The sequence below is a fragment of the Dasypus novemcinctus genome, chromosome 3 (genome assembly GCF_030445035.2).
Source record: "Dasypus novemcinctus isolate mDasNov1 chromosome 3, mDasNov1.1.hap2, whole genome shotgun sequence".
Lineage (NCBI taxonomy): Eukaryota > Metazoa > Chordata > Mammalia > Cingulata > Dasypodidae > Dasypus > Dasypus novemcinctus.
This window is the reverse complement of record NC_080675.1, coordinates 176,951,094-176,961,471: the sequence shown is the minus strand read 5'-3', so window position 1 is coordinate 176,961,471 and position 10,378 is coordinate 176,951,094. Positions and strand designations below refer to the sequence as shown.

The 10,378-nt window shown below is 47.4% G+C and overlaps 1 long non-coding RNA gene and 1 pseudogene across 1 annotated transcript; both read right to left on the bottom strand.

Annotated features, from left to right (window-relative positions):
• Positions 1-2,437: 2,437 nt before the first annotated feature.
• Positions 2,438-10,314, bottom strand: LOC101431846 (uncharacterized). Its single transcript, XR_189080.4, has 3 exons — positions 9,895-10,314; positions 9,296-9,392; positions 2,438-2,794 (listed from the first exon to the last, which is right to left on the bottom strand). It is a non-coding gene; the product is annotated as an uncharacterized lncRNA (long non-coding RNA).
• On the bottom strand, positions 4,831-5,503 carry LOC101431421 (iron-sulfur cluster assembly enzyme ISCU pseudogene; annotated as a pseudogene).
• Positions 10,315-10,378: the final 64 nt, after the last annotated feature.

The following is a 10,378-nucleotide window of genomic DNA, read 5'->3' as shown; positions in this document are numbered from 1 at the left end:
TGCGCCATTGCCTTATCGTCCACAGCTGAGCTCAGAGAGAAAGTGAGCGGGACTAGAAAGCAGAGAGCAGCCACCATTGCGCCTTGCCACAGGGCAGGAGTCCAGAATCACCAGCAGCCGACTTTGGGTAAGGCAGCATCTCTGATGATGCCTTGATTTGAACATTTTCACAGTCTTGGAACTTTCTAAGACTTTACTTAATTAATTCCCATAGTGAAAGCCAATCCATTTCTGGCATTTTTCACTGGCTGCCTTTAGCAAACTAAAACAGGTAACTGTTATTTTTAAAAACCCAGGAAATAATAAGTGCTGATGAAGATGCAGAGAAATAGGACACTTCTACAATGCGGGTGGCATTGTAAAATGGTACAGCCACTGTGGAAGACAGTTTGGCACTTCCTCAGGAAGTAAAGTATAGAATTACCATATAATGCAGCAATCCCACTTCTAGGTCTATACACAAATTAGTTAAAAGAGGAACTTGAACAGATATTGGTACACCAATGTTCATAGCAGCATTATTTACAATAGCCTAAAGTTAGAAGCAACCCAAGTGTCCATCAAGAGATGAATGGATAAACAAAATGTGCTGCAAAACAATGAAATATCATTCAGCCTTAAAGATGAATGAAGTCCTGATACATGGGACAACACAAAAGAAACTTGACATCAGGTTGAGTGAAACAAGCCAGGTTCACTTATATGAAATGCCTAGAAGAAGCAAATTTTTAGAGACAGAAAGTAGATTATAGGTTCCCAGGGGCTGGGGGGTGGGTTGGGGAAAAATGGTGTTATTGCTGAATGGGTGCAGAGTTTCTGTCTGGGGTGATGGAAAAGTTGGGACAAGTGGATATTGGTGATGGTAGCCCAATATCGTGAATGTAATGAATACAACTGAGTTGTATACTTGAAAGTGGTTGAAATGGGACGTTTGGAGTTGCACATATTACTACAATAAAACGTTTTTAAAACCCCAGCTTTGATTCTTCAATCACAGCAGCCACACTCCAAGGTTCAGTAGTCACATAAGGCTGGCGGTTCCATCTTGGCGCCACAAATCCAGAGGACTTTCAACATCGTGGATAGTGACCGTCTAGAGGACTGACAGATACTTTGGATCTCCTGCCTGGCACAGAGGCCACGAAGATGTGGTCCTGGCCTGGGAAGACCTTCCCTGTAACAAAAACATTTAACCCATTATGTACCAAGTAGTCTGCTGGGCACTGGGGAGATGGAGATTGTTCCCAGACTCACAGGGCCTCACGATTACAGGGGGGAAATGCAAGTAAACAGCATTGAGGCAATGCCAGTGATAGAGTCATGGCGCCGTGAGAGCAGACAGGTGTGCTGGGCCCCCAAGGCTGACTTTTCCAGGCAAGGAAGGGGAAGACGGGCATCCTTGCAGAGCTGGTGGGCTGCTAAAGGGATGGCGTGGGGAGGGCTCTGCAAGCGCTCTGCTCTGCCGGTGGCTGCTGGGCTGCAGGAACAGCTTTCAATCCACGCAGCTGGGGTGGTAAGGTATGTGGTGAAGGCACTTCTAGGTTCTGCTGATTGCGTCTTAAACTCGGGGCTGGCTGACTTGTGTCCATTTCCCCAATGACAATGTGCAAGGCAGTCTTCTCTGTCCAGACCTGTGTTCAACCTGGGAAAACTGAGTCCCTTTCCCTGAAACTGAGGATTCCAAATCCGTGAGGGTAGCTCTCCTGTCCCAGGGAACAGGCCACTCGCCTTGGGGTGGGCACCTGCAGTGGTGGTCTGGGCCTCTCCATCAAGCCTTGGTCCTGCATGTTGTGTCCCGGGTTGCGGCACTCTTTCCACCCTCGCCTGGGTAGGTGCCACAGGAAGTTCGGAGGGCAGAGCAGATGTGGGCCCTTTCCTCGAGAGGGAGCTCAGGTGAGGTGGATACACAAAGCTTCAAAGTCCCTGGTGGGCTGCCCATCGCGGGGGTGGGTGGGGAGCTCTGGGATAATGAGGAGGGAAGGCAGATGGTGAGGAGCAGGGCTTCGGGCCGGAAGCCTTAGGCAAGGGGTGAGTGCACTCAACCTTGGTGTCTTAGAAAAGAGGCAGGAGAGAGGTCTAGAAGAGCTGTCAATGAATGAAGGGTAGAGTGAGGCGATGTTGGGGCAGGGAGGCACTGGGACTTATCCATCCAGCAATGCCAAACAGGTTGAATAAAGAGTACATCATAAGCACCCAAATTTCTTTTTATTTCTGGAACAGGGGGACCCATAGCTGTAGCTGAAGAAGGCACTGGATGTTTGAACGAGGAAACAGGAGAAACTTTTGCATACATATTCACTTATGAGAAAGCAAAATAAATTTTGAAGTGTCTTGTTGCAATCATAGGGAGGAAGAATCTGAAAAGTCGTTTGAGTTTTGATAATGATAATGAAAGCTCACCATTTGATACACATTATTATGAGTCAATGGTACGTTCTTTAAAATGCTGTTTATTTAATGGGCTGTGTATTGTTTGAGTTTTTTAGATCCAGTTGAAATCTCAGATGGATTTGAGGCGATATTCCATCAAAACATGGGTATTGTAGTACCCAAAATGATTTGAAGCAGACTAAAGAAAGAAGGAAAGAGGGAAGGAAGAAGAAACTTGGTATTGCAAAGAAACCAGTCTTGCTGAGATGGTTTGCCTGGGTCTGCTCCCCCGTAGTGAAGGAAAAGAGCACTGCAGTGAAGTCACGCCTTCTGTCCTAGGCCCGGGATCAGGAGCTTCCTCTTTCCATTTTGGAGTGTGCATGGTATGTTTGGTGAGTCTATCATGCATTTTAGCACCAGAAGGCTGTAAAACATATGCAAGCACAAGTGACCCCCGTTCTCTCAAAGGAACTCAAAATCTAGTGGGCAAAGGCCCAACTCCAGCAATCCCAGTGCCTGGGAGCCTTACAGGGTGGGAAGGGGAGTGGGTGGGACTCAGCGTTGCAAGACAAGCCCCAACAGGGCCCACGTCCTGCTCATCTGAACGGCAGCTGCCAGCTCCTCAGGGTCCTTGGAGGGGCGCAGGGCCCTGAATCCAGCAGGCCCTCTCCCAACGGTCTTGTGGAGGAGTGTGGGGCACGCCTGGGCACCCCGGCCCCTGGGCTGCTGAGCGTTAGGTTAGAGGCAGGCACCGGCCCTACTCCCGAGGCCCCCAGCGGCCCTGAGGGGTGGAGGGGCTGGAAAGCCCCACGATAATCGAGGAGGAGGCTGTCCCTGAAAACATGTACCCAACACGGCCATTCCTACAGAATACGCCACGGCAGGGGCTTCAGTCAACGAAGATGACAGCAATGAAGCCTATTTGGCCACAAGGAAAAAAGTCCAGGAGAATAATGTAGGAAAGACAGAGAAAGTGCATCTATGTAAAGTTTACAAAAATGAAAGGTTCATGTATGTGCAAATGGATGAAAGAATGGCATGGAAACGTGAAGACTGCTAGGTTAGTGGGATTACGGGGAATAGTTTTTCCTTAGCAATGTTTTAAATTGCTGCAATGTATATGCCTGCCCCACCCTACCCCCCACCCCCATAAAAAAAACCAAAGGGGTAAAAAAGAAAATATAATGTACTTGCAAGTGATTTCAAATGTTTTCCGAACAGAGAACAGCTTTGGCATTTCCAGTCACTATATATAATTAGTGGGTTGGCAAGTCTATTTTGAAACTCTGAAATCTTATTCCCCCTTCAACCATATTCCCACACACAGAGCTGCCCCATCTCTCTCAGTTTTCTCTTTACATGGCTTTCATCATCCAGACTTCAGTTAGCTTGTCTGTGTTCAATAGAAGCTTCTGGCCGATTATCCCTTGTATATCACACACCCCATTACAAGGAATTTTTTTTTTTAAAGATTTATTTTATTTCTCCCCCCCTTCCCCCCCACCGTTCCCCCCATTGTCTGCTCTCTGTGTCTATTTGCTGCGTGTTCTTCTGTGTCTGCTCATATTATTCTCATTAGGCAGCTCCAGGAAACCATCCTGGGACCTTCTGGAGTGGGAGAGAGGCGAGTACTCTCTTGCACTACCTCACCTCCCTGTTCTGCTATGTCTTCTTGGTTTCTCTCTGTATCTTTTGTTGCATCATCTTGCTGCACCAGCTCTCTGCGTCAGCAGGCACTCCTGCGTGGGGGGCTTTCCCGCACTGGGCGGCGTTCTCACGCAGGGAGGTGCTCCTGCACGGGGTGACATTCCCGCGTGGGCCAGCACGCCACGTGGGCCAGCTCACCCTCACCAGGAGGCCCCGGGCTTCGAACCCTGGACCTCTTATATGGTAGGTGGCAGCCCAATTGGTTGAGCCACATCTATTTCACTCATTACAAGGAATCAAAGATGCTACCTTGCTGTAGTATCCCCCGGGCCTATCATAGATACAGTATGATATAGTTATGAATTCCAAAAATAGATATTGGATTATGTTTGTAAACTGGTCTGTACCTGCGCATGATTAAATTATGATTAGGGCTTTAACTGGGCCACGTCAGTAGGGTGTTGCGTCCCTGCCCCTTGGTGGGTTGGGACTCACAGATAAAAGCATGGCAAAGGACAGATTTGGAGTCTTTGATGCTGCAGGCTTTTTTTTGTCTTACATTCTTTTATTCATTATAGTATATATATGCAGATTTGTTTTATGTACAATGATTGGTTCTATCAAATAATCATCCCAAGGCATCCTGGTAACCTTCCCCAAATCAGAATTGGGTAAGATGAGGTATTCATGCACTTCAAAGGCTACCAAGCACTTGAGACTAAATTATTGATTTCAGTTCTGAGGCCGCACACAATTCAAAATATACAATAAATGGGTTAAGGCGATGAAAGTGGGCTGAAAGACACTGCAGGATTCAGAACAATTAAACTGTGTATTTCACTTGCTAATTAGAGCCATAATATGAACAGCAAATATTGTGCACATTTCACAGCTCCTTTTCTGTAACATGCGGGGCTACTGGACATCTAAGGCGACTGCACCGCGGGTGGGGAAGTAGCCGGTGTGATTGGCCGGAGGCTTTGCCAAGGGCTCACTGCTTCTTTGTCTCTTCTTTCTTGGGTTCTTGTTTCAGTCTGTAATCAGCCAGGGCAGCCTTGATTGCATCTTCAACCAGCATGGAGCAGAGCAGTTTCACAGGAGGAAGGGAGAGTTTCTTGGCGATATCTATGTTTTTGATGGTCAAGGCTTCTTCAACCATTTTCCCTGTTACTCATTCAGGGGCTAACGAGCCGGAGGCAATCGCAGAACCACAGCCAAATGTTTTAAATCTGGCATCCACAATTTTCCCTTTTTCATCCACTCGAATCTGTAATTTCATTACACAAGTTGGAGTCCCCACCAGTCCAGTTCCAATATTTTTAGATGTCTTGTCAAGGGACCCCACATTTCTAGAGTTTTTGTAATGATCAACAACCCTCTTGTGATAGAGACGGGCAGGGGACAGCTCACAGAGTGGCAGGTGTGGACTCTGCAGCAGCAGGACTGATGCAGCTCGCTTTAGCCAGCCCACCCCAGATGCCACCATCTTGCAGGGATGCGCCTGCTGATGTTGGAGTTTGATGCTGAAGCCTTAAGCTGGAGCCCTGGGAAGTAAGCTCACAGAGGAAAGAGAAGCCAGCCCCAGGAAGAGAGGAACATTGCGCTTGGAGAGAAGCAAGCCCTGGGAAGACACTGAACCCAGAGAGAAGCAAGAATTGGGAAGAGAGAACCCAGGAAGCCTGAACTGTCACAGACATCAGCAGCCATCTTGATCCAATACGTGAAAAGAGACTTTGGTGAGGGAAGTAACTTATTTTTTATGGCCTGGTATCTGTAAGCTCCTGCCCCAAATAAATACCCTTTAGGAGATCCAACAGACTTCTGGTATTTTGCATCAGCAACCCTTTGGCTGACTAATACAGAATTTGGTACCAGAAGTAGGGTAGTTCTTTTCCAATTACTGAAAAGCTGGAACAGTGTTATAAGTGGGTAAGGGGTATTTTTTGGAGGAATTGTAAAATGGTTGATGGAAAAGGCCTAGATCATTTTGAAGAGACTGTTGATAACAATATGGGTGCTAAAGAGACTTTTTATGATGCCTTAGAAGAAAATAATGAACCTATTATTGGAAACTGGAGGAAAGGCGATCCATGTTTTAAAGTTGCAGAGAACTTAGCAAGAGTAACTCACAGTGTTTTATGGAAGGCAGAATTTGAAAATGGTGATCCTGGGCATTTAGCTGAAGAAATTTCCAAAGTAAATCCAGGGAATGTGGCTTGGCTGCTGCTTGCAGCTTATAGCAAAATGCTAGATGAGATAGAGATATACTGAGGACTGAACGTCAGGCACAAAGAAAACAGGAACTGATTCTGAAAGTCCAAGCCTCTGGAAATCAAGCTTCCAGGTGAAAGTGCCCCACTGGAGGACTTAACTAAACTTGGAACTTGTAAATCAGGATTAAAGATGCAGCTATCTCAGAAAGACTTGTGGAAAATCTTAGTGTCAGATGGCTTGGACCCCTGCTTCCTGCATGCTAAACTAACAAGGTTTTTGAGAGAGCTGTGTGAACAAAACCACTGTCAGCTTCGATTAAAAAGGACATGGAAAGGAGACACTGAAGGGGAAACATCTTTAAGAGGAAAACCATGGAAGCTGAGATCTGGGCCAAGAGAGGAACCCCACCCATGTGTACAGAGAGCGTGAGTCTGCCCCAGCAGTTGAAGAGGGTGGATGTTCCCACCTGATGTTCAGGGAGAGTTTTGCCACCCCAGGGTACAGAGAGGGTGGAACACATTCCTCAAGGATTTGGGCGGTTAAGGTCAGCACCCTATAGCTCTGAGAGGGGTGCGCCTGTCCCCCATGGAATAGGAAAGGCCAGGTGGGTCAACTCATTGCTCTGAGAGGGTTGAGCCTATATGCCAAAGGTTAGGGAGGATGTTGCCCTCACCTGACTGTACTTGGGGGGTTAAGTCTCTAACCCAGAGTTGGAGTAAGGTGTGGCAAACACCCCAATGCTCTTTGAGGGTGAGGACTGGAGCTTGGGTCAATACCCAGATGCTTGATGAAGGTGGAACCAAGAAAATGGTCATTAGGCAAGCATGTGGAAAGGATGGGTTCCATTAGGCACCAAGGAGAAGAAACCATCATCTTAAGAATGACTCTCAAGAGTTTGAAATCGAATGGAGGATGCCCTGCAGGTTTACTGAACTGTAAAGGACTCATGACTCATGTTTCCCTCCCAATTTCTCCTTATCGTAATGAAAATGTTTATCCTTTGTCCATTTATGTATTGGAAGTGGATGAATTGTTTTGTAAGTTTCAGAGGTTTATAGCAGACAGGACTTTGCCCCAAGACAAACTATATTTCTTTAAATTGATTGTGATGTGATTTAGTACTTGCACTGTTACTGATTTAAGGCTTGTTTTAATATTGTAATATCTTTTTGGAACTCAGAGGGTGGTGTGTAGCAGTTTGATATAGTTATGAATTCCAAAAATAGATATCAGATTATGTTTGTAAACTGGTCTGTGCCTGGGCATGATTAAATTATGATTAGGGCTTTGATTGGGCCACGTCATTAGGGCATTGAGTCCCTGCCCCTTGGTGGGTGGGGACTCACAGATAAAAGGCATGGCAAAGGACAGATTTGGAGCTTTTTGGTGCTGGAAGTTTTTGATGTTGGCGTTTGATGCTGAAGTCTTAAGCTGGAACCCTGGGAAGTCAGCACACAGAGGAAAGAGAAGCCAGCCCCAGGAAGAGAGGAACCCTGAGCCCGGAAAGAAGACCCAGGAAGAGAGGAACCCAGGAAGCCTGAACCCTCGCAGACGTCGGCAGCCATCTTGCTCCGACATGTGAAAATAGACTTCGGTGAGGGAAGTAACTTATGCTTTATGGCCTGGTATTGTGAGCTCTGACCCCAAATAAATACCCTTTATGAGAGCTAACAGACTTCTGGATTTTGCATCAGCACGCCTTGGCCCGACGAACACTGGGCTCTTTATTGATCAATTTCTTTCCAGTCAACAGTTTTATATTAATTACTTAAATATTTATGGAGCACCTCTTTCGTGCCAGGTGTTTTGGTAGATGTTGACAAAGCTGCACTCACAATAATAAAGATGTTCCTGCCTTGAAGGGGAGGAGGGCAGGGTTAGCACAGAACTGGTAAATAATTCATCACCTTGTACCTTGCCCCTGAAGGGGAGGTAGAGTGAGATGGGTAACAGGTGCCGCCTGAAAGGACGATAATGCCGCAGAATAGAGCGGAGACACTGCCTTCTTCTTTCCCCCCTTTTGGAACCGACCAGAACAAGGCAGACCACCTGCCGGGGCCTTGCCCTCTCCCAGGGGGTCGGCCCTTGGCAGAGGTGGGAGATGAGGCCAGGCGGTTGGCCCAGACTGAGCCTCTTTCTGGTCACCACATGCCCCGTCATCCCGCCGGCCTCCAGCCTCTGGAACTTGGCGTGTGCCGTGCCATTCCTCAAGGCCTGGGAACCCTCGCCCAGCCTGCTGACTCTGCCAGGCTCTGACCTCATCTGGCTCTTTGTGTCCGCAGCACGCAGGCACACAAGAGGCTCTCACGTTCCCGGCTGCAACACGGGCTCTCAAAAAGTTTTAGCCGAGTGCACACGCGTGGTACAGACAGCACCTGGAATCGGCGCTAACATTGTTCTTTCTTTTCCTTTTCTTTTAATAACACAACTCACTCAAAGTCTTAATTACAGGTTATTGAGTATACACGGTCACTGCAGACCTTGGTGAAAAGGCAGTTGTTCTAGAGGTGATGAGGGAAACAGAGAAAGGGAGAGAGGGAGGACCTGCTCGAGGATAATTTCAATTGATTTAGGAGGGCAGCCGGTAAGAGGAGAGACTGACCAGAACATTCCAGGCCAAGGAATTACTTATTTACTTTGCGGACTTTCTGTCTGTTTATGATTATTGTTCATTTAAAAAATGTCTTTGAAGGGAAAGGGTTATTTTTACCAGTCCTGGGATGGTCTGCAGCCTGAAAATGTTCTTTAAAAATAATTTCTAGGATTTTGGCTCAAATTGGTTTTCAAATTTATTTTTAGTCAGCTCTGCTTGTGTGTCCATCACTTCAGTAACTTTTATTTCCTTATTTTTTATTTAACATTTGTTAACTTTTGACTCTAATGTCAAGGGAAATGCCCAAAGCAAATGTATCGGAACAAAGTGCGTCAAATACTGGTTCATATCTTGATAACTATTGTGCACTCTACACCTTTTATAGTTTTATAGAACTTTTTTCTTGTGAATAGTTTCGTTAGATTTCTAAGAAATTTGCATTTTATTTTTAGTCATTCAAGATCATTTTACCTTCATAGTCATCTCTCCTTTTTTTGATGATGACTCCTTCACAAGGAAAAGCAAACCTCAGAAGCAAAAGAGTAGCTGGCGTTTCGGTTGGATGTTGCTAAACAAACAAACAGAAAAAGCGAATCGATTACTAACTGTGCTAAGCATTGTTTGATCACCACTGCAATCCTAGAGAGTAGCTATTATTATTATTACCCCCATTTCACAGATGAGGAAACTGATATTTGGAGAGCATGTCTTGCCCACGGTTAAACACCTTAGTGTCAGAGGCAGGTCTCAAATCCAGACAAGCTTAGTCCACTCAGCAGTAACCACCTGCACTGAAAGGAGAATTAGGATGTAAATCGCTCCCCTCTCTTGCGTTTCCTCTCCTCCTTTCTTTTTTTCTGAATGTATATATAGTTTCTGTGTGCCAGGCACTCTTCTAAGCGCTTTTCAAATATTCATTCACGTCTCGTATCAACTCTGTGGAGTCGGATCTATTATTATGGGCATTATACATTACAGAGAGGGATACTAAGGCACAGAGTGGTTAAGTAACTTGTCAAGGTCAAACAGCAAGTCAGTGGCGTCATTTCAACACTAGGATGTGAAATAACCTGGTGAATCATCGTGCTCAGAGTCATCGTTCTTAGAACATTGTTTCCAAATAGGCCTCACTGTCCCCTTTCTCAACGCACAAGCGGACGGGTCACAGCTGGATGGATCAGCCTGGTTTTCAGAGGCAGAGGGGACACGGCTGCGGAGCTTCGCCCAGCGCAGGAAGGCGTGGGGAGAAGGCGCGCGCCGCGCCGCGGGCAGGCGTGCCGCTGGGCTGGAGAGCCGCAGGCCGCGGAGGCCGAGCTCGACTTTGCCCTGCGTACATCAGGGGCCCTGTGCCGGCGGCCGGGCCCAAGTCCCCCTCCGCGAGGCGGGCCCGGGAGGGGCCCACTGAGGGCGGCGGCCGCAGAGGGGGCGGCAGAGGCCCGCGCGCCCAACGCGGAGCCCGAGCCACCAGGCCCCTGGCCTCAAGGTCCCAGCCCCGCGGGGCCGGGGGCGGGCCTGGGGGGCGTGCCGGGGGCGTGGCAGCCCTGCGGGGCCGGG